Source organism: Scyliorhinus canicula, chromosome 5 (genome assembly GCF_902713615.1).
Source record: "Scyliorhinus canicula chromosome 5, sScyCan1.1, whole genome shotgun sequence".
Classification (NCBI taxonomy): Eukaryota; Metazoa; Chordata; class Chondrichthyes; order Carcharhiniformes; family Scyliorhinidae; genus Scyliorhinus; species Scyliorhinus canicula.
The window spans coordinates 117,322,477-117,348,857 of NC_052150.1; the positions used below are offsets into that span (position 1 = coordinate 117,322,477).

The 26,381-nt window shown below is 50.8% G+C and overlaps 1 protein-coding gene across 2 annotated transcripts in view; it reads left to right on the forward strand.

Annotated features, from left to right (window-relative positions):
- Positions 1–358: 358 nt before the first annotated feature.
- Positions 359–26,381, forward strand: part of LOC119966203 (cytoplasmic dynein 1 intermediate chain 1) — a 377,588-nt gene continuing 351,565 nt past the window's right edge. Inside the window, exon 1 of one of the 2 annotated variants that reach the window (XM_038797532.1) lies at positions 359–545. The gene's annotated coding sequence lies outside the window, so the exon portion shown is untranslated. The remainder of the gene's footprint in view (positions 546–26,381) is intronic. The other variant, XM_038797534.1, reaches the window with a different exon arrangement.

The window sequence follows — 26,381 nt, forward strand, 5'->3', positions numbered from 1 at the left end:
AACTAATTGGCAAGCATGTTGCTATTCTTCAGTGTAAATAGTCCAGATTCAAAACTCAACTCATTACCAACTACAAAATGAAATGTTTTTGCCACAAGTGACCTGGAATGTTCTTTCCCTCTCATAAAATCAGACAAGTGTAGCTCCAAGGTTGTGAATCGCTACATTTTCCTCAATAAAATATTCTACACTTTCGAAAGGATTAATTAAAAATTTGCGCTTAGTTTATTTCGCTGACATATATGCAAGTTAACTGGGGACTCTAACCCATCTGGCACAGGGTACAGCACCAGCTCTCCCACCTGATTGATTGGTGGTTGCGGCTCACCAACAATGGAACTGGGCGCGCAGGCGCAGACTGGCCCCCGGAAAGATACATCATTGGGATGTAGTACCCATGCGCGGGCCCTGGCTGCTGCGGGACGGTGAGGGAGGGACCGATGTCAGTGTCTGGTCGCATCTCTGCACTTGTGAATCATTCTGCTTCTTTAATGGGACACCACTTCAGCTCAACAAATCTCTGTTTATAAGTGAGCTTGATATAGGTGAGGTAATATTTGAATCTTGCTGTATCATCGTAATTTTTTTTTTCTTATCCATCCTGTATCTTTGCTGCTCATTTGTTTTATTGTCCCTTTCCCTGTCTTGGGGGACGAAAAACACTCCCTGTACTTTGGAAACCGGCATCAGCGATTCGTGGTTTAAGTGAACGCGGGACGTTGGCCTTGGGCTGTGATGCTGTAGCCTTGCGGTATGGTCCTTCTGCATCATCCACCCGCTACATTGCCGTCTGCACAGCACTTGACGCCTTCAGTAATTTGTATTGATCTAACGTTTTGAAATGGAATACGTGGGGGAGGGGAGGGGAAAGCTCCCCAAATTGCAATTAAGCTGTTTTGCCCCAAGATGCCATTTTACTTTCAATGTAGGTGTGTGCCAGATCGAGTGCCCATTTTCAGCGGGAAGACGCGCCTTACCTGATTATTAGAAAAGTTATTTTAACATTTGTGGTAAAGTAAATATTAAATATCCGGAGGAGGAATAATTATTTGAAACTGCCAACATGGATTTTAGAAGAGAATATTGCACCTGACAACCCCAAGTTCTTTTAAAGAAACCACAGGCTGCCTCAAAGCACTTTACAGCCCATGGAGTATTTTTGAAGTTTGGTCACTGTCAAAGGAAAGGTAGCAACCAATTTACACATAGAAAGTTTCTACAAACAGTAATGTCAAAATGACTAGATAATCTGTTTTGTTAAGTTAATTGAGGGACAAATATTGGCCTGAACATCTGAAATAACTCTTCTGCTTTTCTTTGAAATTATGCCATGGCACCTTTTACTTCCATCTGCGAGATCACATGCGGCCTTGCTGAACTTCGGTTGTGTATTTGTGCAATTGAGAGGTTTGAGTAAATTGGGCCAATCAGCTCTGGAGTTTAGAAGAGAAGCAATTTCATTGAAAAATTAGATTATGAATAGACTTGACAGGGTAGATGCTAAAAGTTTTTTCCCGCTGGTTGGAGAATCTTAAAAGGGGAGGGGGAACACTCTCCTGATGAGAGAGCAATAATTTAGCACTGCAATGAGAAATTATTTCACTCAAAGGGGTTGTGAATCTTTGGAATTCTGAGGGTTGTAGGTCCTCTATCATAGAATAAATTTAGGCAGGGATAGATAGATTTTTGTGGTCTCCGGGAATCAAGGGATAGGAGGAGCAGCAGGAAAGTGGAGTTGAAGATCGACCATGGCAGAAAAGGCCCAGTATGCTGCGTGATCCCCTGCCCCTATTTTTCTGTAATCCTCCCTTCAAAACCCAACTAAAATGAATTATAATACCTGATGCACAATCAATGGACACGAAACGTAGGTGAAGTCAGAATCGAAAGGCTTTAATTAGCAAGAAGTAAGCACGGCAGCAGACGTACAGGAAATGGCCTGGCTGCAGGGAAACACGGGTTCTTATACCCCGCTGTGTAGGCGGAGCTACCTTCCTCTTAGCCAATAGGGATAAGAAGCATACGATACTTGGGCCAATGGGCAGCGAGCCCTCTGCACCAATGGCAGCACACACTCTCAGTTACCGTGATACCCCTAGTCATACTACCACATTCACCCCTTGTTGAGAAAGGAACCGGGGGGGGGGGGTGTACGGGAATGTGGACATGGAGAGAGGGGGGGGGGGTGTCCCGTGCGAGTGGGTAACAGACTGGTAATATGACTAGTGATGTCGGATCGTACCTGTTCAACGGTGGCTGCCCACTGGCCCGCAACTATTTACAGAGTCGAGTCAGGACACAGTAACGGGTTTGAGAACAAAAAAAAAAGAGAACAAGCAAGAACAAGGGTCCATCAACAGTTCACATAGACTCGATCAGCCGATTGGGTGCCTTGGACTTCCTGTGCGACCTGCGGAGCTGCGCTGGAGACGTTGGAGTGGCGGTCGTCCGTGACTCCGGGAGCAATGATCCGGTCCTTGTGGCTGCGTCCGTACCTCTAGTCGGAGCTGGCGAGGGCCAGGCCGGGAGAGGGTCGTCCTGTCCATTAGGCGTGTAAGCGTGTCGGTGGGCCAGGGAGGGGAGTGCCTGCCAGGAGCAGTTGCGGTTGGGGGGGGGGGGGGTGGCGCCGGAGAGCGGTGGCCGGGATCCGGCGGGTGCCAGGTCCCGTAGGGAGACCGTGTCCTGTCGGCCGTCGGGATACTCCATATACGCGTACTACAGGTTTGCGTGGAGCAGCTGGACCCTCTCGGCCAATGGGTCCGACTTGTGCACCCGCACGTGTTTCCGGAGCAGGTTGGGCCCGGGGGCAGCCAGCCAGGTCGGGAGCGGGGTCCCTGACGAAGACTTCCTGGGAAAAACAAGAAGGCGTTTGTGGGGCGTTTGATTAGTGGATGTGCAAAGAAGTGACCGGATTGAATGGAGGACGTCTGGGAGGACCTCTTGCCAGCGGGAGACTGGGAGATTTCTGGACCATAGGGCCAGCAGGACAGTCTTCCAGACCGTACCGTTCTCCCTCTCGACCTGTCCGTTACCCCTGGGGTTGTAACTGGTCGTCCTGCTGGAGGCGATGCCCCTGCTGAGCAGGAATTGATGCAGTTCGTCACTCATAAAGGAGGACCCCCTATTGCTATGAATGTAAGCGGGGAATCTGAACAGGGAGAAAATGGTGTGTAGGGCGTTAATGATGGTGGGTGTGGTCATGTCGGGGCAGGGAATGGCGAACGGGAAGCGGGAGTACTCGTCAGTCACGTTGAGGAAGTACGTGTTGCGGTTGGTAGAGGGGAGGGGACATTTGAAGTCCATGCTGAGGCGTTCAAAGGGGCGGGAAGCCTTTATCAGATGCGCTTGTTCAGGGCGGTAGAAGTGCGGCTTGCACTCCACGCAGATGTGGCGGTCCGTAGTGACTGTCCTGACCTCCTCGATGGAGTAGGGCAGGTTGCGGGTCTTGATAAAATGGAAAAAATGGGTGACCCCTGGGTGGCAGAGGTCCACGTGGAGGGTTCGAAGGCGGTCCACTTGTGTGTTGGCACAGGTGCCGCGGGACAGGGCATTGGGAGGCTCGTTCAGCTTCCCAGGACGATATAAGATGTCGTAGTTGTAGGTGGACAGTTCGATCCTCCACCGCAAGATCTTGTCGTTCTTTATCTTGCCCCTCTGTGCGTTGTCGAACATGAAGGCTACTGACCATTGGTCTGTGAGGAGGGTGAAACTCCTGCCGGCCAGATAGTGCCTCCAATGTCGCACAGCTTCTACTATGGCCTGTGCTTCCTTCTCGACCGAGGAGTGGCGGATCTCAGAAGCGTGGAGGGTACGGGAGAAGAAGGCCACGGGTCTGTCCTCTTGGTTGAGGGTGGCCGCCAGAGCTACATCGGATGCGTCGCTCTCGACCTGGAAGGGGTGGGACTCATCGATAGCTCGCATCGTGGCCTTTGCAATATCTGCTTTGATGCGGCTAAAGGCCTGGCGGGCCTCCAACGACAGGGGGAACGTGGCTGATTGGATGAGGGGACCCACTGGGCGTAATATGAAAAGAAACCCAGACAGCGCTTGAGGGCTTTGGGGAGTGGGGGAGGGGGAGCTCCATCAGGGGGCGCATGCATTCCGGGTCGGGGCCTATCACTCCGTTACGCACGACGTAGCCGAGGATGGTTAGACGATCGGTGCTAAACACTCATTTGTCCTTGTGGGTCAGGTTCAGGAGTTTTGCGGTTCTGAGGAATTTGCGGATGTTGGTGTCGTGGTCCTGCTGATCCGTGGCCGCAGATGGTGACATTATCGAGATACGGGAAGGTTGCCCGTAAACCGTATCGGTCGACCATTCGGTCCATCTCCCTTTGGAAGACCGAGACCCCGCTTGTGACACCGAAGGGAACCCTTAAAAAAGTGGTAGAGCCGCCTGTCCGCCTCGAACGCAGTGTACTTGCGGTCACGCGCGGATGGGGAGCTGATGGTAGGCGGACTTGAGGTCCACCGTGGAGAAGACCTTGCACTGCGCGATCCTGTTGACCAGGTCGGATATACGGGGGAAGAGGGTGCGCTTCCAGCTGCGTAAACCTGTTGATGGTCTCACTGTAGTCTATGACCATCCTATTCCTCTCCCCGGTCTTTACCACCAGCACTTGTGCTCACCAGGGGCTGTTGCTAACCTCGATGACCCCTTTCTTCAGAAGCCGCTGGACCTCGGACCTGATGATCAGCAGCAAACACCTGTGGGCAGCCGCAGTTCCTCCCCAGCACGAGGAGCGCACGGTAAAAATCGTCCAGTGACTCACCAGGTATCTGCTGCCTCGTGGCTAGCAAGTGCCGAGCGTAGACTTGGTTCACCGGCCGTATGAAATGTCCTTTGAGCAAGTCCATATCCACGCCGTAGTCTGTCGTGTCCTCTATGAGCGTGTACACAGTGGTGCCGACGCACGAGTGGAGGATGTGCAGTTTCTGCTCCCTCGTCGGGACATTTTCCGCTGTGCTCAGGTAACTATTGAAGCAAGCCAGCCAATGCTTAAATGCGGCTGTTGCATTCCCTGCGTGAGGGCTGAGTCGAAGACACTCCGGCTTGATGCGGAGCTCCATCCTTTAAAATCTTGCTAATTAAATTGATGCACAATCAATGGACACGAAACGTAGGTGAAGTCCGAAACGAAAGGCTTTAATTAGCAAGAAGTGAGCCCGGCAGCAGACGTACAGGAAATGGCCTGGCGGCCGTGGAACACTGGTTCTTATGCCCCGCCTCGTAGGCGGAGCTACCTTCCTCTTGGCCAATAGGGATAAGAAGCACACGATATTTGGGCCAGTGGGCAGCGAGCCTTCTGCACCAATGGCAGCTCACACTCCCAGGTACCGTAATACCCCTAGTCATACTACCGCAATACCATATGGTAGATTACTCTTTGATAAGGAGTTTCATTTACATAATACCAGGAAGTAATACTGAACATTTTCACTTTACCTATGACCTTTCCTCCACTTTTGGCCTTTTGAGCATACTGGATTTTAATTGTTCCACCATTGCTGGCTACGCGTTCTACTGCCAGGACCCAAAGCTCTCAATGCCATCCTAAACTCTAAACTTCTCCTTCCTCCTCCTTAAAATGCCGTTGGTCAATTATCCTAATATAGAATTTACAGTGCAGAAGGAGGCCAATCGGCCCATCGAGTCTGCACCGGCTCTTTGAAAGAGCACCCTACCCAAGCCCACATCTCCACCCTATCCCCACAACCCAGTAACCCCACCCAACCTAACACTAAGGGCAATTTTGAACACTAAGGGCAATTTAGCATGGCCAATCCACCTAACCTGCACATCTTTGGACTGTGGGAGGAAACCGGAACACCCGGAGGAAACCCGCGCGCACACTGGGAGAACGTGCAGATTCCGTACAGACAGTGACCTAAGCCAGGAATTGAACCTGGGACCCTGGAGCTGTGAAGCAATTGTGCTAACCACCGTGCTGCCCAAATATATCTACTCCTCCATGTCAAATTTTGTTTGACAATACTCCTGTGAAACTGCTTGGGACATGTGTTAAATACACTATATAAATACAGGTACAAATAGTTGTCGTCCAAGTCAAGCCCAAATATGTGCAGGTTAGGTGGATTGGGCACTCTTTTTTGAGGTCCAGCAACAAAAAAGAAGAAAGGAAACAAACTTGGGGACAAAGCAAAAAGGGCCGCTCTTGTTGGAGGCCCTGCCGGAACATAACAAAAATCTACAAACACTTAAAAACATCAAATGAGAGTGCAATTAAAGGGGTCAATAAAGCACCCCAACCCCTGCAGTGCCCACCGGACACGGGAGGCCTCTGGTGCCTGTGGACACCACATGCTTCATTTCTAGGGATACCCGGCCACAAATGTAGCAGTGGAAAAGTCTGGTTCGACAACCCCCTTGGTTGCCCGCCGCCTGGACCTATAAAGGACGTGCTTTGCCAGGTTCACGAGGAGGTCCTCTACCTTCCCTGCCCCGATAGTGTCCAAAGGTTAGATGGGGAGGGGGAGGAGGCCAGGGTGTTCTTTCAGAGGGTTGGTGTAGACTCGATGGGCCGAATGGCCTCCTGCACTATAGGAATTCCATGAGTCCGTGAAACGGTGAAATCAGTGATTGTACAGCACTGCTGCATGCAACACCCTCCACCCCAGATTACCAAGATTAAGGAGGAAGATCCCTCCATAGAGGGACCTCCAGTGGGGACCTCTGCCGCCGGATGGCAACAAGCCACGCCATGGCGTGTGCGTGCTTCTGTAAGGAGTTGAAGTGTGTACAGCAGCAGCCCGTACCGGAAACAACTCGGTGCAGTGTGAAGAGGCGGCTAGGATTGTGGGGCACCAGCCCCCGAGGGAAGTGTCGGGGCCTGGAGCTAATGTGGAATTCCGTTCAGGCAAGGTCACCCAAACAGGATATCACCACACACCTCATCCTCGAGACTGCTAGTGCCAACGGGTCCAAGCACAGCCGATTTAAGGTCTCTGATGGCATTGGCTGCAAGCTGGACATCCATCGCCGCAAGGTGGCACTCGTGGGGTGTCATCCAGCCCATTCCTCTGACACTGATCCTGGTTATCCTGGCGCTTGCTCACCTGCCAGCCACTCCAAAATAGAATTGCAGATTCCTGAGTAGCGGCTCCCTGATGACAACCACCACTCCTGACCGGGGGGAAGCTGCGGTGTGAGGCAACCATGTTCCAGACTTTGACCATGACCTGGTAAAAGACGGGCCGCCTGCCGAGGGTGACAAAGACCCCGTAGATCTATGAACAGGAGCTGCACATCATAATTCAGGCCATGCACTTGGCAGAAGAAATGCATCGCCAGGGCACATCATCGTGGAGGGGGCTCAATGTAAAGGTATCGCTGCAGGATCTGAATGCAGAAGGTAATAATCTTTACTGTCACAAGTAGGCTTACATTAACACTGCAATGAAGTTACTGTGAAAAGCCTCGAGTCGCCACATTCCGCTGCCTGTTCGGGTACACAGAGAGACAATTCAGAATGTCCAAATTACTTAACAGCACGTCATTTGGAACGGGAGGAAACCAGAGCACCCGGAGGAAACCCACGGAGAATGGGCAGACTCCACACAGACAGCGACCCGAGCTGGCAATCGAACCTGGGACCCTGGTGTTGTGATGCACCAGTGCTATCCACTGAGCTACCATGCCGCCCACAATGTCGCCACCTGGGTGCGAAGGCACACCAGCACTTGGCTGCCCTCCCTAAACGGGAGATTTGGAATGTCAGCAGCGACCCAGAGCAGTCTCTTGTTCCAGAAGAACTCTGCAAGTATTCTCTGGAGCTTTGTGACAAAGTCGGGGGGGGGGGGGGGTGGTCAAAGTGACCATCGGCTACTACAGCATGGAGGCTATCAGCTGGTTTATGACGAGAACTTGACCCCTATGAGACAGCATTTGGAACTGTATCTCAAGTGAGTAGTGACCTTGGCCTCTAGCTCCTGCCAATTAGTCAGCCAGAATTCCTCTGCAGGGCAAAGATGGACTCCCAAGTACAGGAGGCTGTTCCTGCTCCAGGTGAAAGGCCTGAACTCTAGGAGGGGGTCTACCTGCCACGGACCGACCAGGAGTCCGGAAAACTTGGCCCAGTTGATCCTGGCAGAGGATGTGGCGCAGTACACAGCCTGGCACTTTTGCATCCTCCGCAGATCAGAGGGTCGGTGAACATGAGGAGCACATCATCAGCGTAAGCCGAGAGGGTGACCCAAATGCGTGGCCCACGTAGAAGCAGTCCCGACAACCTCTGCAGGAGGTGCAGGAAAGGTCCACGCAAACAGAATAGAGTTGGCCAGACAAGGGGCAGCCCTGCGCACTCCTCCCCAAAAACGAAGGGGCACCGTCAGGGAACCTTTATCCTTAACAAGACACTCTGCGACAGTGTACAGCATTCGGATCCAGGCGACGAAATGTGCCACGAATTTGAATGTTTGCAGAGTCCCAAATAAATATTCGTGATCTACCCTGTCAAACGTCTTCTCCTGATCAAGGGACAGGAATGCGCTCGACAGACCAGCCCTCTCGGAATTATGGACCAGGCCCCGGACCAGATGGATGTTATCGTGGAATGTGCGGCATGGGACCTTGTCGAACTGGTTAGGGTGCTAAGGTGCAAACATATCACCTTGGTGAAGATCTTATTATCCATGCTGAGGAGGGAGACTGGTTGCCAGTTTTTGAAGTGGCGAAGATTCCCCCCTCTTTGGCAACAAGGTAATGGCGGCGGATCTCGTGCCTTTTTTCCAGCGAGTAGAAGAAGGAGCGGAGCAGCGGTCTATGTCTGTGAGGATCTGAATCCCTAACAATTTGTACGTGCCGCGAGAATCATTTAAGTCGCAGGTCCCGCAACGCTTCTTCCTTCTCTGTGTATACCAGCCGCAGGGCTGGGTCCTCATCGGGCTGGCTGAGATGTGACCCCAGGACGAGCACCTCCCTTATCTCCTTAACCCTGGATTTCAGCCTCTTTGTCGACCCCCCCCCCCCCCGCATATTCCTAACAGAAGGTATGCACATGGTCTTGCCCATATCCCACCACAGCCCCACTTCCTTCTCCAGCCATCCAGAAGTGACGAACCAAGCCCAGGAACGTCTAGACCTCCGGCAGTAGGTTGTTAAAGTGCCAGTACGTGGACCGCGACTGAGTGCGAGACCCAACCACACCGGACAGTGGTCCGAGCACGGCACCTGCACAGAGCCTGTCAGGACGCAGGACAAATACGCCATGGAAATGTAAAGGCAGTCGATTCTGGACACTCTGACCGCAGGCCTCACAAAGGTCAGGAGGCAGGATGGAGAGTCTGTCAGACATCTACCAAGTCAAAGAACCTGACCAGGTTCCTTAACTTCACCACTGCACGAGAACTGCACTGGGTACCGAGGAGGTCCTTTGTTCCGAGGGTGCAATTGCAGGTCGATATATGATTCACCTTTTCAGTTTTCATGTGGGGGCAACGTGTGATGTCGAGGGGAATAAAAAATATTTTTGAAGAGATGGTAACGTCAGATGAGGGGGACGGGTTGCCGGTGCCAGCCGCAGTCACCTTTGTGTCCTTGGTTGACTTTGCGGCAGGGCTATTGCCCCATCATCTTGTAGGCATGGCAACGCGTGCCATCGGCAGACCAAAATATACGGAAAGTCTCCCCTTAATGGGAGACTTTGAATCCCCCCTCTAATTCTTCCTCCCGGGCCAGGCGGATGAAAGACTGGCGCTGGAAGGAGTAGATGTGCCTGAGGGGGGGGGGGGGGGGGGGGGGTGTGCCCTTTAGGCCAAGAGGGAGTCACCTTGCAACGGACCTCCCCCAGCAGTTGGATGTGGGGGATGAGGAGCCCTGTACAGAGGTAGGGTGGGACATTGGAAAAGATAGCCCTCTCGGCGGTGGCCTCAAAAGGATCCACCGCCACATCGGTCCCGCCCACCGTGAGCTCCTTTTCAAGGGTGAGGTGGACTACCCTGTCGGCCCTCAGGAAAAACACCTAACTTCCCGTACATACAAGAGGCAGCTACAATGGCTGAGGGGCTATTGCACGAATGCCCGTCTCTATGGTGACAGTGGGGTGAGCATAGCACTGAACCCCCAGTTTCCGGGTTAGCAACCGGAAGAGTGTCAGGGCTGTGAGAGTAGTGGAGGCCGAAGAGACCACCATCCCCGCATAGGTTGCTCTGGACTGCCCCACCACTGGCATAGGATAAGTGGCCATCAGGGCAAGTGTCAAGCCCACCCTAATGTGGGATTTGCCATGCTGGAGATGATTGGAAATGGACAGTTGCCGGGGGGGGGGCGCGGTTAGGGGATGTGCGAGGTGGAACAATGTACTCTCCCTCTAGGAAGGTATGAGGGGGAATAGGGAGCAAGGGTACAGTGGGAGGAGGATAGTGGCCCAGGAGGGTGGGCTATCATCGATGAAATAGTGCCTGAGGTGGGAGACTCCTGTGAACCTGGAAGGATAGGGGCGCAAAGGCATATCTTCTGCCCGGGAAGGGGGCCCACCCTGGAACAACCACCCAATGGAATCTGACCTCCTGACTGCAGAAAGAAGCCACTCGTCTATGGGGTCTTCAGTCCAGGAGGGGCTCAGCAAATACACTATCCACTGGATCTCCTGTCCCGGAGCACACCTGATGGAAAATGAAGGCTTTGGCCTTGCCGAAGGCAGTTGTTGACAGTTGGGAGAACTGGACTGGGAAGGTCCCTCAGCACGGGAGGGTCCGAGCAAACATGCAGTCCAAAGGACTCTATCCCACCTTAATGTTGAAGTCGCCTACTTGTCCTCTCTCCCTTCCCTCCCCTCTCCTTCCATGCAGCTCAGCAGCAACCAGCACTGGAAACAGGCAGCAAACCGAGCAACACCAACAGCAGCAACAGAGGAAATGAGAGGTGGGGTTCCGGGGATAGGGTGGAAGCGTGGGCTTAAGTAGGGGTGCTCTTTCCAAGGGCTGGCACAGACTCAATGGGCTGCACTGCAAATTCTATGAAATATCTGTTTTCTGTAATGCAGTTGATGAGAATACCACTGAAGAACATTTGCTCTATATCCTTACCCCCTGCAATTGTTGTATCTTTGCTCTTAAATTTGTCAACTTAACTTTTATCCTGGATATCCTTATATTTTTTTTTTAAATTTAGATTAGCCAATTATTTTTTCTAATTAAGGGGCAATTTTAGCGTGGCCAATCCACCTACTCTGCACATTTTTGGGTTGTGGGGGCGAAACCCACGGGGAGAATGTGCAAACTCCACACGGACAGTGACCCAGAGCCGGGATCGAACCTGGGACCTCAGCGCCGTGAGGCGGTTGTGCTAACCACTAGGCCTCCGTGCTGCCCAATATCCTTATATTGAGGTAAATTTATGTTGTTCAGCAATTAAAGCAAGTGGAATAGAGGACCATATAGTCAAAACAGTCGATTGTATGTGAGAAGTTGCCATATGAGAAGTTGCTATAATAAAATGATTCAATACCCTGATCTAACCACACCTTTAGTATTAACTGCTGAGACCTGAAGGAGACATGCAGGTCTGAATTGGTTCAGAAAGTGCCTTGGATCTGTTCCCTTGTCAGAAACTGAATTCTGAGGCAAGACTTGGGGGGGGGGGGGGGGGGGGGACTGCTTCACCTGAAAAAAGGCATCAGAAAGGGGATACTCATCAAACAATAGAAGAATAGTAAATGATGAAGGAAGCACGCAATACTACTTCAAGCGAGAAATTCTTTTAAAAGATTTGCAAAAACAAAGCTGAAAGTAAATGTTGCGAAGTATAGTATTACTCCAGTGGTGCAATCTGTTTTTCTTTGGTCTGGTAATGAATTTACTAATCTTTATTAGTATCACAAGTAGGCTTACATTAACAGTGCAATGAAGTTACTGTGAAAATCCGCTAGTCGTCACACTCCGGCGCCTGTTCGGGTACACTGAAGGAAAATTCAGAATGTCCAGTTCACCTAACAAGCACGTCTTTCGGGACTTGTGGGAGGAAACCAGAGCGCCACCAGGAAACCCACGCAGACACGGGGAGAACATGTAGACTTTCACTTTCATACACATGGTGGGTAGGGGCTGGTTTAGCTCACTGGGCTAAATCGCTGGCTTTTAAAGCAGGCCAGCAGCATGGTTCGATTCCCGTACCAGCCTCCCTGGACAGGCGCCGGAATGTGGCGACTAGGGGATTTTCACAGTAACTTCATTGAAGCCTACTCGTGACAATAAGCAATTTTCATTTCATTTTCATTTCATTTCATTTCATCTCCATTGCAGGGTTAAGAGAGAAGGCCTGCAACCTGCTGAAAAATGTGTTATTGCTGTGCTAGCTGCTGGGATGTGTGACATTGATAACTGTCCGATTGGCAGTGGTCTGCAGCCCCACGTTTAATACACCAATCTCACTGTGTAAAAATGTTTGACCTGCTGTTCTGAGATGCAAACTATTGGAAATGTTTCCATTTCCTTCTGTATCTATTTTTGAAAGTATGGATGTATCTTTTTCTAACCACAAGACATCTAACAATGCTGCAGGATGGTTCATTGCGATGAAGTGTACATTAGCAATCAGGAAATAGCTTTTCTTCTTCCCCACCCCACCTCTCCCAGACCACAATCATCTGGAATGACTTCGGAGATCAGGAAATCAGCAGAATGAGACTTGAATCTGTGACCTTAGCACAGTTAGTGAACCAACACAAGGATGTGAATGCCGGTGCCAAGGGAGCATGCCACGAGTAACCATGGCATTTAAGGTAGTAGAAATGATTGTGGGAGACTTCCGGTTGCGGCTATGACTAGCTAAGCCGCACATTTGGAAGCTCCTGCAACAAAGGTGTTTTTGGGCCAATTGGAGGGCCCCAACGGCGCTGAAAAAACGAATCCCGGTGGGGGAAGGTCCCCTGAGGAGAACTAGACCGATTTTATGGTCGGTACCCGGAGTGGAGCGGCAAGAAAAACGGCAGCAGCTCCCCAAAAAAAGCGGGGGAAGAAAATCAAAATGGCGGCCGGCGGTGCACCGGAGGAGTGGAAGAAATGGGCGGAGGAGCAGCAGGCCGCTCTCCTCCGTTTTTTCACGGAGATGAAAGTGGAACTCTTAGAGTCCATGAACGCGACGGCCACCAGGTTGGTGGGAGCCCAGGCGATCCAAGAGGCGTCGATTAAAGATCTGCAGCAGGAGATGACCGCGAGGGAGGAGGAGGCCACAGTCATCGGGGCAAAGGTGGAGGTGCACGAGGCACTCCACATGAAGTGGCAGAGCCGCTTCGAGGAGCTGGACACTCGGATGAGGAGGAAAAATTTGAGGATCCTGGGCCTGGAAGAAGGCCTGGAGGGGTCGGATCTCCCGGGATATGTGGCGGAGATGTTGAGCTCCCTGATGGGGGAAGGGGCCGGTCCGGCGCCCCTGGAATTGGAAGAGGCATACCGGGTCATGGCCAGGAGGCCTAGGGCAAACGAGCCCCCGAGGGCGGTGCTGGTGCGGTTCCAGCGGCTAAGTGATCGAGAGAAAGTCCTGAGGTGGGCTAAAAGGGAGAAAAGCAGCAAGTGGCAGAACTCGACGGTAAGGGTGTACCAGGACTGGAGTGCGGAGGTGGCAAAGCGGCGGGCCCGGTACAACCGGACAAAGGCGGTGCTACACGCGAAAAAGATCAAATTTGGAATGTTGCAACCGGCGCGCTTGTGGGTCACCTACAAGGACCAACATCATTATTTCGAGTCCCCAGAGGAGGCCTGGACCTTTGTACAAGAGGAAAAGTTGGACACAAACTAAAACCTGGGAGCACCGGCGGTCGTAGCCGCCGGGGGACTCTTGATTGAGCAAGTGGCCCTTTTCTTTTTCAGGCCAGGTCGGAACTGGGTAACAGTTTCGTGGAGTGTTTGGGGTGTTTTTTCTCGAACGGTTGACTTTTCTGAATATTTTGAAGGTTTCGAGTTGTTGGGTGTTTCTGTATATTTGTACTGTTGAAATCTCTATTGTGGGTCGTTGGCTTCTTATGGGGTGTTTTTTCCCGTTTCCAATTTCCCTTAGTTATTTACCCCTCTTACCCTTTTTCTTTGGGTGCTTGGGGGGGTTTTTTTTGTTCGTTTTTTTTCTTTTCGGGTTATGGTTATCTGCGGTTATTTATACTGTTTGATGGAGGGTGATGGTTGGGCACACTGTTAGTTGATAGTTAGTTAATTATTTTGTTATTTAAGTATGTAGTTAAGTATTTATGCATTTAGTTGCCATTGGGTATTTGTATTTATATCGTTAAGTTGGGGAGACGGGACGGGGGGGAGCGGGTTGATTATGCGGGTCTTTCTCGGGGGTTTTAAGGGGATCTTTCACGGGCGCAGATGGGGTGAACCGGGAGGAGTCGGAATGTGGCAGGAGCAGCCGGGTCAGCGGAGACCAGCTGACTCTCGGGAGTACGATGTGGGGTACATCGCGGCTAGGAGGGGTCCTAGCCAGGGGGGGGGGGGGAAGGGGGGGGGGACTGGGGGGGGACACCGGGTTGCTGCTAGAAAGACCAGGGACGAGAAGGGGAGAGCCGGGGGGGTGGGGGGGGGGGGGCCATCGCTATGGGAAGCGGGTCAGAAAAGAAGGGATGACCCGGGGCGAGCAAGGGACAAGACATGGCTAATCGACAGGGAGTAGGGACGGGTCGCTCTGCGACCCGATTGATCACGTGGAACGTAAGGGGGCTGAATGGGCCGGTCAAAAGATCAAGGGTCTTCTCACACCTGAAGGGACTGAAGGCTGATGTAGCAATGCTGCAGGAGACTCATTTGAGGGTAGCAGATCAGGTCCGCCTGAGAAGGGGGTGGGTGGGACAGGTGTTCCACTCAGGCTTGGATATCAAGAACCGGGGGGTGGCGATTTTGGTGGGAAAGAGAGTGTCGTTTGTGGCGGCAGAGGTGGTGGCAGACAAGGAGGGCAGGTACGTGATGGTGAGGGGTAGGCTGCAGGGGGAGAATGTGGTACTGGTAAATGTGTATGCCCCGAACTGGGACGACGCGGGTTTTATGAGGCGCCTGCTGGGCCTCATCCCGGGACTGGAGGCAGGGGGCCTGATCATGGGAGGGGACTTTAATACGGTGTTAGACCCTGGGCTGGATAGATCGAGTTCCAGGACGAATAGGAGGCCGGCAGCGGCAGAGGTGTTAAGGGGGTTCATGGAGCAGATGGGAGGGGTAGACCCATGGAGATTTGGTAGGCCTAGGGCGAGGGAGTATTCTTTTTTCTCCCACGTCCACAGAGTGTACTCTAGGATCGATTTTTTTCGTATTGAACAGGGGGCTGATACCGAGAGTGCAGGACACGGAGTACTCGGCCATTGCGATATCGGACCATGCACCACATTGGGTGGACGTGGACATGGGGGAGGCGCGGGACCAACGCCCGTTGTGGCGCCTGGATGTAGGGCTGTTGGCGGACGAAGAGGTGTGCAGAAGGGTGAGAACGGGCATTGAGAACTATCTGGGTACGAATGACACAGGTGAGGTGCAGGTGGGGACGGTCTGGGAGGCCTTGAAAGCAGTGATTAGAGGAGAGCTGATCTCCATAAGGGCACACAGAGAGAGGAAGGAGAGGCAGGAAAGGGAGAGGCTGGTGGGGGAGCTCCTAGAAGTAGATAGGAAATATGCGGCGGCGCCAGAGGAGGGGCTATTAAGGGAGCGGCGTAGCTTGCAGGCCAGGTTCGACCTACTGACCACTAGGAAGGCGGAAATGCAGTGGAGAAGGGCGCAGGGTGCGGCGTATGAGTACGGGGAAAAGGCGAGCAGGATGCTGGCACACCAGCTTCGTAAGCGAGATGCAGCCAGAGAGATTGGGGGAGTGAGAGAGAGGGGTGGGGATGTAGTGCAGAAGGGGCAAGAGGTGAATAGGGTCTTTAGGGACTTCTATAGGGAATTGTATAGGTCTGAACCGCCGAAGAGGAGAGGGGGAATGAAGAACTTTCTCGACAAATTGGGGTTCCCAAAGGTACAGGAGGAGCTGGTGGAAGGGTTGGGGGCGCCGATAGAGCTGCAGGAGCTAATTAAAGGGATAGGCCAGATGCAGGCGGGGAAGGCGCCGGGGCCGGATGGGTTCCCGGTGGAGTTTTACAGGAAATTTGTGGACTTGGTGGGTCCAGTGCTGGTGCGAGCCTTCAATGAGGCGCGCGAGGGGGGGGTTCTGCCTCCAACAATGTCGCAGGCCCTGATCTCCTTGATTTTGAAGCGGGACAAGGACCCGGTCCAGTGCGGGTCCTACAGGCCTATCTCCCTCTTAAATGTAGATGCCAAGCTGTTAGCAAAGGTCCTGGCAACCAGGATAGAGGACTGTGTGCCAGGGGTAGTCCATGAAGACCAGACGGGGTTCGTGAAGGGACGCCAACTTAACACAAATGTCCGGAGATTGTTAAATGTGATTATGATGCCAGCAGTGGAAGGGGAGGCGGAGATAGTGGTAGCGCTGGACGCGGAGAAGGCATTTGACAGGGTGGAGTGGGAATACTTGTGGGAGACGTTGGAAAGGTTTGGGTTTGGGGAGGGATTTATCAAGTGGGTAAAACTGCTCTATTCAGCTCCGATGGCAAGTGTGGTAACAAACGGGAGGAGGTCAGAATATTTTGGGCTCCATCGAGGTACTAGGCAGGGATGTCCCCTATCTCCCTTACTCTTTGCATTAGCGATCGAGCCGTTGGCGATGGCACTGAGGGGTTCAGGGGGGTGGAGAGGACTGACAAGGGGAGGGGAGGAACATCGGGTCTCGCTCTATGCGGATGATTTGTTGTTGTATGTGGCAGACCCGGAGGGGGGAATGCCGGAGGTAATGGGGATACTAGCGGAGTTCGGGGACTTTTCGGGATATAAATTAAATCTGGGGAAAAGTGAGGTCTTTGTAATACACCCGGGAGACCAAGGGGAGGGAATTGGGAGGCTCCCCTTCAAAAGAGCAGTTAAAAGTTTTAGGTATTTGGGGGTGCAGGTGGCAAAGAACTGGGGGACCCTCCACAAGTTGAACTTTTCCAGACTGGTGGAACAGATGGAGGAGGAGTTTAAGAGGTGGGACATGGTGCCACTGTCGCTGGCAGGGAGGGTGCAGTCAGTTAAAATGACGGTCCTCCCGAGGTTCTTGTTTTTGTTCCAGTGTCTGCCCATCTTCCTCCCCAGGGCCTTTTTCAAGAAGGTAACGAGTAGTATCATGGGGTATGTGTGGGCACATGGCACCCCGAGAGTTAGAAGGGTCTTTTTGGAGCGGAGTAGGGATAGTGGAGGGCTGGCGTTACCCAACCTTTCAGGATATTACTGGGCGGCAAATACATCGATGGTACGAAAGTGGATGATGGAAGGGGAGGGGGCAGCCTGGAAGCGCATGGAGAGGGCGTCCTGCGGCAACATAAGCTTAGGGGCACTGGTAACGGCACCATGGCCGCTCCCTCCCACGAGGTATACCACGAGCCCGGTGGTGGCGGCCACCCTCAAGATCTGGGGGCAGTGGAGGCGACACAGGGGGGAAGTGGGAGGTCTGATAGGGGCACCACTAAGAGGGAACCACAGATTTGCGCCGGGAAACACAGGAGGGGGATTCCAGAGCTGGCAGAGGGCGGGTATTAGACAACTGAGGGACTTGTTTATAGAGGGGAGGTTTGCGTGCCTGGGAGAGCTGGAGGAGAAATTTGGGCTCCCCCCGGGGAACACGTTCAGGTACCTCCAAGTGAAGGCATTTGCCAGACGACAGGTAGCGGGGTTCCCCGCGCTCCCCGACAGGGGGGTGAGTGATAGGGTGCTATCAGGGGTCTGGGTCGGGGAGGGGAAGATCTCGGACATCTATAAGATTATGCAGGAGGTGGAGGAGGTACCAGTAGAGGAGCTGAAAGATAAGTGGGAGTTAGAGCTGGGGGAACAGATAGAGGACGGGACATGGGCAGACGCCCTGGAGAGGGTCAACTCGTCGTCGTCATGTGCGAGACTAAGTCTCATTCAATTTAAGGTACTGCATAGAGCCCACATGACGGGGACAAGGATGAGTCGGTTTTTTCGGGGGTGAAGACAGGTGTATTAGATGTTCGGGAAGCCCTGCGAATCATGCACATATGTTTTGGGCATGTCCGGCACTGGAGGAGTTCTGGAAGGGGGTGGCAGGGACGGTGTCGAGAGTGGTGGGGTCCAGGGTCAAGCCAGGATGGGGACTTGCGATCTTCGGGGTTGGGGTGGAACCGGGGGTACAGGAGGCGAGGGAGGCTGGAATATTAGCCTTTGCGTCCTTGGTGGCTCGGAGGAGGATCCTGATTCAGTGGAGGGACGAAAGGCCTCCGAGTGTTAACACCTGGTTAAACGACATGGCAAACTTCATCCAATTGGAAAGGATCAAATTCGCCCTGAGAGGGTCGGTGCAGGGGTTTTCCAGGCGATGGCAACCCTTCCTAGACCTCTTGGATCAGAGATAGAAACTGAGGCCATGACAGCAGCAACCCGGGAGGGGAGGGGAGGGGGGGGGGGGAGGGGGGGGGAGGGGGGACAACGACGAAGGAAGTACGGTAGCGGCGGTGGCACGGGCAAGGCCTGCCCGAGGACGCTGCTAGAAATGATAAGTTGGTCTGACTGTCGGTTCGCCGGCGGGGGGGGGGGGTGGGGGGGATGCGCGGGTAGGGGGGGGGGGGGGGGGTTTCTTTTTCTTGTTAAGTAGGGGGGTTTGACTTTGTTTTGTTATAATTTAAATGTAAAGGTAGGGGGGGTTAAAATGTTTGTATTTTGAAAAATTCAATAAAAATTATTTAAAAAAAAAAAAGAAATGATTGTGGGAGTGGCTCAGAGTAAGTTGTGATGACCAGAAAGTGGTTAGTTATTAGCGATGGCAGATACTAAGAAGCCTGAAGGTTTGGATTCTGGCAAGCTAAATTCTTTCAACATAAATACTTGCAGGGGAATGCAAAATCCCTTCAACAAAAACAGCAAAAGAGGAATTAAAAATTTTCATGCAAATTTATCTGCCCGGCGATTTCACTCAGAAAATCTGAACTGGAGAGAAGCAGTTTGTTTTGCAGCCACCCAGCAGCTAATTTGGAAAGGTATGATAAGTGAATATAAACAAAACACATTAAAATTGTGGACTTTATTATTTAGAATGAGGAAGAACACTGGTGTAAAGATGTGACAGAAACAAATCAAAGAATGTAGATGTTGGATTTTTAATTGGGTATTTTTGATCATCTGTAATGCTGCACAATGGAGAATATGGTCGCTTACTGGTTAGCCTTTTTGTTGCTTTTTCTCTTCTGACTTTCTGTTCTACTCTGCTCCCTCTGAGCCCATTGCTTCTCCTTGTCACCTGTTTTTTTTTTGAACGGGCATGGGTAAGTTGTGTGGTGATAATAAGGGCTTCCTTTTGCTGCAGGCTCCATTTGACATGAGAGTTTTGGTGAAAATTTAGACCTCCATCAGCTCACTCTTCCAATTACTCCTATTTCCTCGACCTACTTCTGTTATATCCTCTAGCTTTTCACCATCATCGTACTATTGACATCACAATCCTTTCCATCCCTTTGCCTTCACCTCCCCCTTGCTTAGTTGTCACTCATTTAGTCTTAACCCTCAATCCAGTCCCTTCCTTCCCCAAGTGTGCGTGGCAACCGTTTTCTTTTCCACTTGTTCCATCTGTTTCCTGGAGGGTTTGCTTGTTTTCAAAATATTAAAAAAAAATCTAAGTAGAATGAGGAAAAAAATTTCCCTCTGTCACACTCTTGAATTAGCTTTTTGAAAATGTGTTAATGGGATGTGGGTTGAAGTTAAAACTCACCACTATTCTTAGAATTCCCCCTATACCAAAAAAAGGTCGATATTCTAAATGGTGAACAGGGATTCTCACTTCCTGACTCCGATGCAGGCTTCTGTGAGTGCTATTCAGGTCAAACTATCTTTTCAAGTTATCCCCCGGTATAACCCATACCTTCACCGAAGAATTTTACCTACTTACCCCTTAATAGCATTGATGTCCTGGGTCCTGCGTTATTAAGGAAGTGAAGTAAGCTAATAACCACTTTTTCAGGTTAAGTTATTTTTATTATTATATTTTTTCTTTTAAAAGCTGCAAACACTTTCTTTACAGAAAGGAAAAAAGATCTTGCTTCTGGCTGCTGCTGGTTGGTTGTACAGACCTTCAGTCCCACCTTGACAATCGATCTTCTTAAAATCTGGTCGTCTTGAGTTGTATTCGCTGGTGAACTTGGTTGCTGTGTCCTGTCCTTCCCATGCACCGAGCTGTGAGAGCTGGCTCTGGCTCTACCCTTTCTTCCGGTGGTTTATATTCTCTTTCAAAGAGTTATTCAGTTTTAACGACTTTATTGTAAATGGGCTTGTTTCACTTTGATCGTTTAAAAGTATCTTTGATGTAAACATCTTACTACAACTAATTATTCATTTTGGGCATATCGTCTCCTCTCAGATCTGATTAAAAAATGCTTTGGTTTCAATAGTTAACTTTTATTTCTGTGATTTCGAATCGTTTAATTTTCCAATTGTCCCCAGCTCATAACTTTGCCTTTGATTTTGACTTAAATGATGTTTCTCGTAGACAGGTCGTCTCCAATTTTCTTTTAATTGACTTGATGTTTGTAGAATTTTACACTTTAAAATTGACACCAAATTCGACTGAGCATCTTCCATCCTTTCCAGCTGTTTACTAAGAGAGTTTATTTCAATTAAGGTGTGAAACTTTGCTTTTAGCTGTATGCTAAAATTTAACTTGGTTATGACTTGAAAGACTTGCCTGTTTTAAACATTCGTCACTTAATGCAATTGAAACTCTCATCCATGCTTTTTCAGATGCTTCCTGAGATAGTTACATTCCATGAAGGTGTGAGCCATTGTTTTAGCTTACCACATGAAACCTATGTGTTTGCTAAACCTGCTTGTGATCAAGAATCTGCATTTTATAACCCTGCTCTTTGAAGCTGCTATTAAACTTTTGTGGGATCTTTCCCGGTATCCTCTCAAACCAGATATTGCCAGACTTCCATGTTTCAAATGACACATTTTTCTGTATTTTCAAGAACAGGGTGTCCCTGGCAAGGCCAGCATTTATTGTCCATTGCTAATGGCCCTTGAGAAGGTGATGGTGAGCTGCTCCCTTGAGCTGCTGCAATCCCATGTGGTGTAGGTACACCCACAGTCATGTTCGGGAGAGAATTCCAGGTGTTTGACCCAGCAACAGTGAAGGAAAGGTGATATATTTTGAAGTCTGTATGATGAGTGGCTTGGAGGGGAATGTCCAGGTGATGGTGTTCCATGTGTCTGCTGCCCCTTTCCTTGTAGATGGTAGTGATCATGGATTTGGAAGGCACTGTCAATGAACCCTAGGTGAGTTTTTTTTTAACAAACATTTTATTAAGGCATTTATGGTTTTATAACAACAAAAGATACAAGTACTAATGTAAACATAATTCGGTGCGTAACACCTCCCCAACCATCCCTTGGTGAGTTTCTGCAGTGCATTTTGTAGATGGTACACACCGCCATTATGCATCGGTGTTGGAGACCGTGAATGTTTGTGGGAGGGGTGCTAATCAAGTAGGCTGCTTTGTGCAGAACAGTGTTGAGCTTCTTGAATGTTGTTGCCGCTGCAATCATCCAGGCAAGTGGAAAATATTCCATCACACTTCAGACTTGTGCCTTGTAGGTGGTGGACAGGCTTTGGGGATCTGCCGTAGGATTTGAGTCTCTAATCTCTTTTCGCTGCAGTATTTGTATGGCTAGACCAGTTCAGTTTCTGGTCAATGACAACCCTCAGGATATTGGTAGTGGAGGATTCAGTGATGGAAATGCCATTGAATGTCATGTGGAGATGGTAAGTGTAATGAACTCCAATTGGCTTTATTGGTTGGCCAATTCGAGTATGAGCTCCCTCAATGATAGCTCATTGAGGGGGCCCATATAATCACCTGTGTAGGCTTTGTGAGCAGTCTTAAGTTGACTGGACTGCTAGCAGCACTGTTGGTAGCTGCTCCTGTAGTATCGTTATTGTAAATAAATATTGGTGTGGTGACGGAACTCCTGCCTCCCGCGGATTACTACAGTGGCGACGAGGTAAACTAAGAATTTTGCGGAGACCAGCTGCCGCACTCGCAGGGTAAGCCTTGCCATTTTTAAAATGCTGTTTTTTGGGAGGTTAGAGGCATTCGACCCTGCTATTGAGGACTGATCCCAGTATGTGGAGAGAATGTGTTACTTCTTCCGGGCAAATGATCTACTGATGGACGAAAGAAGACGGCTTATCCTGCTGTCAGCGTGTGGACCCTCCGCTTTCGCCATTATACGTAGTCTGACTTATCCCGATGCGCCGGACACGAAAATTTTCCAAGAAGTAACGGAATTGGTGGAAGAGCACTACGACCCAAAACCACCCCTCATTTTGCATAGGTACAGATTCTACACAGCGAAGCCGGAAGACAGGGAGTCAGTCACGAATTTCTTGACCCGCCTGAGAAGGCTGGCGGAAAAATGAGAGTTCGGCCCAACGCTAAATGAAATGCTTTGGGACCGGTTAGTGTGTGGTATAAACGACCTCACAATACAGAAATGCCTGTTGGCGGAAACGGAGCTAGACTGCAGGCAGGCGTTACAGCTCGCACTGTCCCTAGAAAAGGCAGCAAGTGGGGTGAAGGAACTACAGGGCACGCCAATGGAGGTAGATACCTGTGAGAGGGACTACCACAACGGGTCCTGCTACCAGATAGCCCCTCTCAGGAAAAACCTGAGGAATAGAGGGAAAAAGGAAAACCCCAGAACTGCCCCCAAGTCTGCCAGGACTAACTGGAGACAGAGGGAAGTACCGGCTGAGGCTCCCCCAACAGAGAAGGACCGTTTCTGGCACCAGACATAGTGGGGTAACAACGACAGAAACCCTAGAAGGAGGTGGCAAAAGAGGAATAGCAGGTGGGGACGCAGGGAAGTACACAACCTAGACGCCCCATCCTCCTCCGAAGGGGAACAGTTATATAATATTACAACGAAGAAAGCAGAACCCATTAGGATTACCCCACGGGTGAACGGGCGGCCGACAATAATGGAAATAGACATTGGTGCGACCGTATCAGTAATGGGAGTGGCAGCATTTAGAAAAATCAAAGATGGACTCCAGCCACTAACCCTAACAAAAACATCGACGAAACTTAAAACCTACACGGGGGAACCCCTGGAAGTTCTAGGCACAACTCATGTACCTGTGGAATATGAGAAACAATTGCTCAGATTACCGTTGACGATAGTAGAGGGCTCCGGACCGAGCTTAATTGGACGGAACTGGCTGAAATACCTAAAATTAGATTGGATGAAAATTTTCCAGAGTGGAAGCGGGCAGTTGAGTGGAGTACTCCAAAAATACACGGAGGTCTTCCAGGAAGGTTTGGGGGAAATCATAGGCGCCAAAGCAACTTTGCACGTGGACCCAGAAGCCCTTCCGAAATTTTGTAAGACCAGGCCGATACCTTTTACATTAAGGAAGAAAGTAGATGACGAAATAGAAAGGTTACGGCGCGACGGCATTATCAGACCAGTACAGTTATCGGAATGGGCAGTGCCGGTGGTACCAATTTTGAAGCCAGACTGCTCGATACGTCTCTATGGAGATTTCAAACACACAGTAAACAAATACGCACTGCTGGACAAATACCCAATCCCGAAAATAGACGACCTATATGCCAAATTGCCAAATTTTGTTCACGAAACTAGACATGACCCACGCCTACCTGCAGTTAAAACTGGACAAGGGCTCCCAGAAGTTTGCTACGATCAACACCCTGAAGGGCCTTTTTCGTTATACTAGGCTACCTTTTGGAGTGTCATCAGCCTGCACTATATTCCAGCGTATGATGGAAAATATTCTGCAGGGACTACCGCAGGTGGCGATTTATTTAGACGATGTCTTAATCACGGGTAGGACAAACAGGGAACACTTAAGGAACCTGGAGGAAGTGCTCGGGCGTTTCGCAAAGGCAGGCGTACGGTTAAAAAGGGAAAAATGTGTTTTTCTGGCCCCACAAGTGACGTACCTGCGATATAAAGTAGAAGAGTCCGGCTTACGTCCATTAGAAGACAGGGTAAGGGCAATAAAAGAAGCCCCAGCTCCCACCATGGTCCAGGAGTTACGATCATTTCTAGGGTTGGTAACCTATTATGGAAAATTTATTGAAAATAGGGCATCCATCCTAGAACCCCTCCACCAGCTACTAAAAAAGGGGCAAGAATGGAAATGGTCCACCCGCCAAAACCGAGCATTTAGGGACATTAAGGAACAGCTGTCATCCGAAAATGTCCTAGAGCATTATGACCCAAGGAAGGAGTTGGTGGTCACTTGTGATGCATCCCCCTATGGGGTAGGAGCCGTCTTAGCCCATAGAGGAAGGAATGGGGAAGAACGGCCAATAGCCTATGCTTCGAGGACCTTGGCGATGGCTGAGAGGAAGTACGCCCAAATCGAGAAGGAAGGACTGGCGGTGATATTTGCAGTAAAAAAATTTCACCAGTATCTGTACGGGCGGAAATGCACCATAGTGACGGACCATAAGCCGTTATTGGGGTTATTAAAAGAAGACAAGTCAATACCCCCGATTGCATCAGCTAGAATCCAACGCTGGGTGTTGCTACTGGCGGCATATAGATACGTTCTGGAACACTGACCGGGAACGCGAGTAGCATATGCAGATGCTTTGAGCAGACTTCCCCTCCCGGACACTCCGCCGCAAATACCAAAAGTAGTGGAGACAGTAATGACTCTAAATTTTTTGGACACCCTACCAGTAGACGCACAACATATTCGGTTGTGGACGCAAAAAGACCCAGTTTTAGCCAAGATGAAGCATTTACTGCTAACAGGGGACTGGAAAGACCAGAGGAGCCCCAGATGCACCCATACTGGAGCAGAAGGGACCAAATAACTGTAGAAGACGGTATCCTATTATGGGGAGCCCGGGTAATCGTCCCAGCTCAGGGCCGTCAGGCAATCTTAACTGAGTTACATCACGGACACCCAGGGGTGTCTAAAATGAAGATGCTAGCTCGAAGCTACGTTTGGTGGCCAGGTTTGGACACAGACATAGCAGCCTTGGTATGTCGGTGCCAGGAGTGCCAACAGGGGCAAAGAGTGCCACCAGCGGCACCATTGCACCCGTGGGAATGGCCAGGCAGACCGTGGACCCACCTGCATATTGACCACGCCGGCCCTTTCATGGGCTCAATGTTTTTGGTGATAGTGGACGCCCACTCCAAATGGTTGGACGTCCACCGGGTAAACACGGCAAGCACAGCATCGACAATTGAAAAGCTCAGGGCCTCGTTTGCAACACATGGACTTCCGGAGGTATTGGTGTCGGACAACGGAACGGCATTCACAAGTGGGGAATTTGGAAAATTCCTGAAGGAAAACGGAGTCCGTCACATCAAAACGGTCCCTTACCATCCAGCGACCAACGGCCTGACAGAGAGAGCGGTCCAGACACTTAAAGCGGGACTCAAGAAGCAGCCGGCAGCGTCAATAGACACAAAGCTCTCCCGCTGGCTGTTTGATTACAGGACCACACCGCATTCCACAACGGGCATACCGCCAGCTGAATTCTTAATGGGAAGGCGGCTGCGAACAAGGCTGAGTCTCCTTTTCCCAAATTTAACGGGGAAAGTGGAGAAACAACAGGAGGCCCAATGCAGGGGGCATGATAATAGTCGGCAGCAGAGACATTTCCAGGTGGGGGCACCGGTTTGGGTCAAGAATTATGGGAATGGACCAACGTGGGTCAACAGCACGGTAGAGTCCCAAACAGGGCCCATATCCTATGAGGTTTCAATAGGAGGTAAGGTGCTGAAGAAACACCTAGACCAAATAAGGGCAGCGGAACCACACCTGGAGGCAGGCGAAGCAGGACCGCCTCAAGCTGGGATAGCCCAGACGGAAAGGATACCCACACCCCAGCCCCGAGCAATTTCTCCAGACCCTGTCATCCAGTCATCAGAGTCGGAGATGGACACACTCGACAAGGCCGTCGCGACACCTCTCCCCGAGGAAGAGGAAGAACAACTTCCAAGGAGGTCGTCAAGGAAAAGATGGGCACCTATAAGGTACACCCCGCCCACTTCGGAGAACGACCCGGCGGACGACACAGAGGTGACAGACCCAGACATGAGGAGCAGGAAGAAGCTCCGAGGAATGCCAGCTGGCAGGAATTCCTCGGACCTTGGGGGGAAGGGGTGTAATGAACTCCAATTGGCTTTATTGGTTGGCCAATTGGAGTATGAGCTCCCTCATTGATAGCTCATTGAGGGGGCCCGTATAATCACCTGTGTAGGCTTTGTGAGCAGTCTTAAGTTGACTGGACTGCTAGCAGCACTGTTTGTAGCTGCTCCTGTAATATCGTTATTGTAAATAAATATTGGTGTGGTGACGG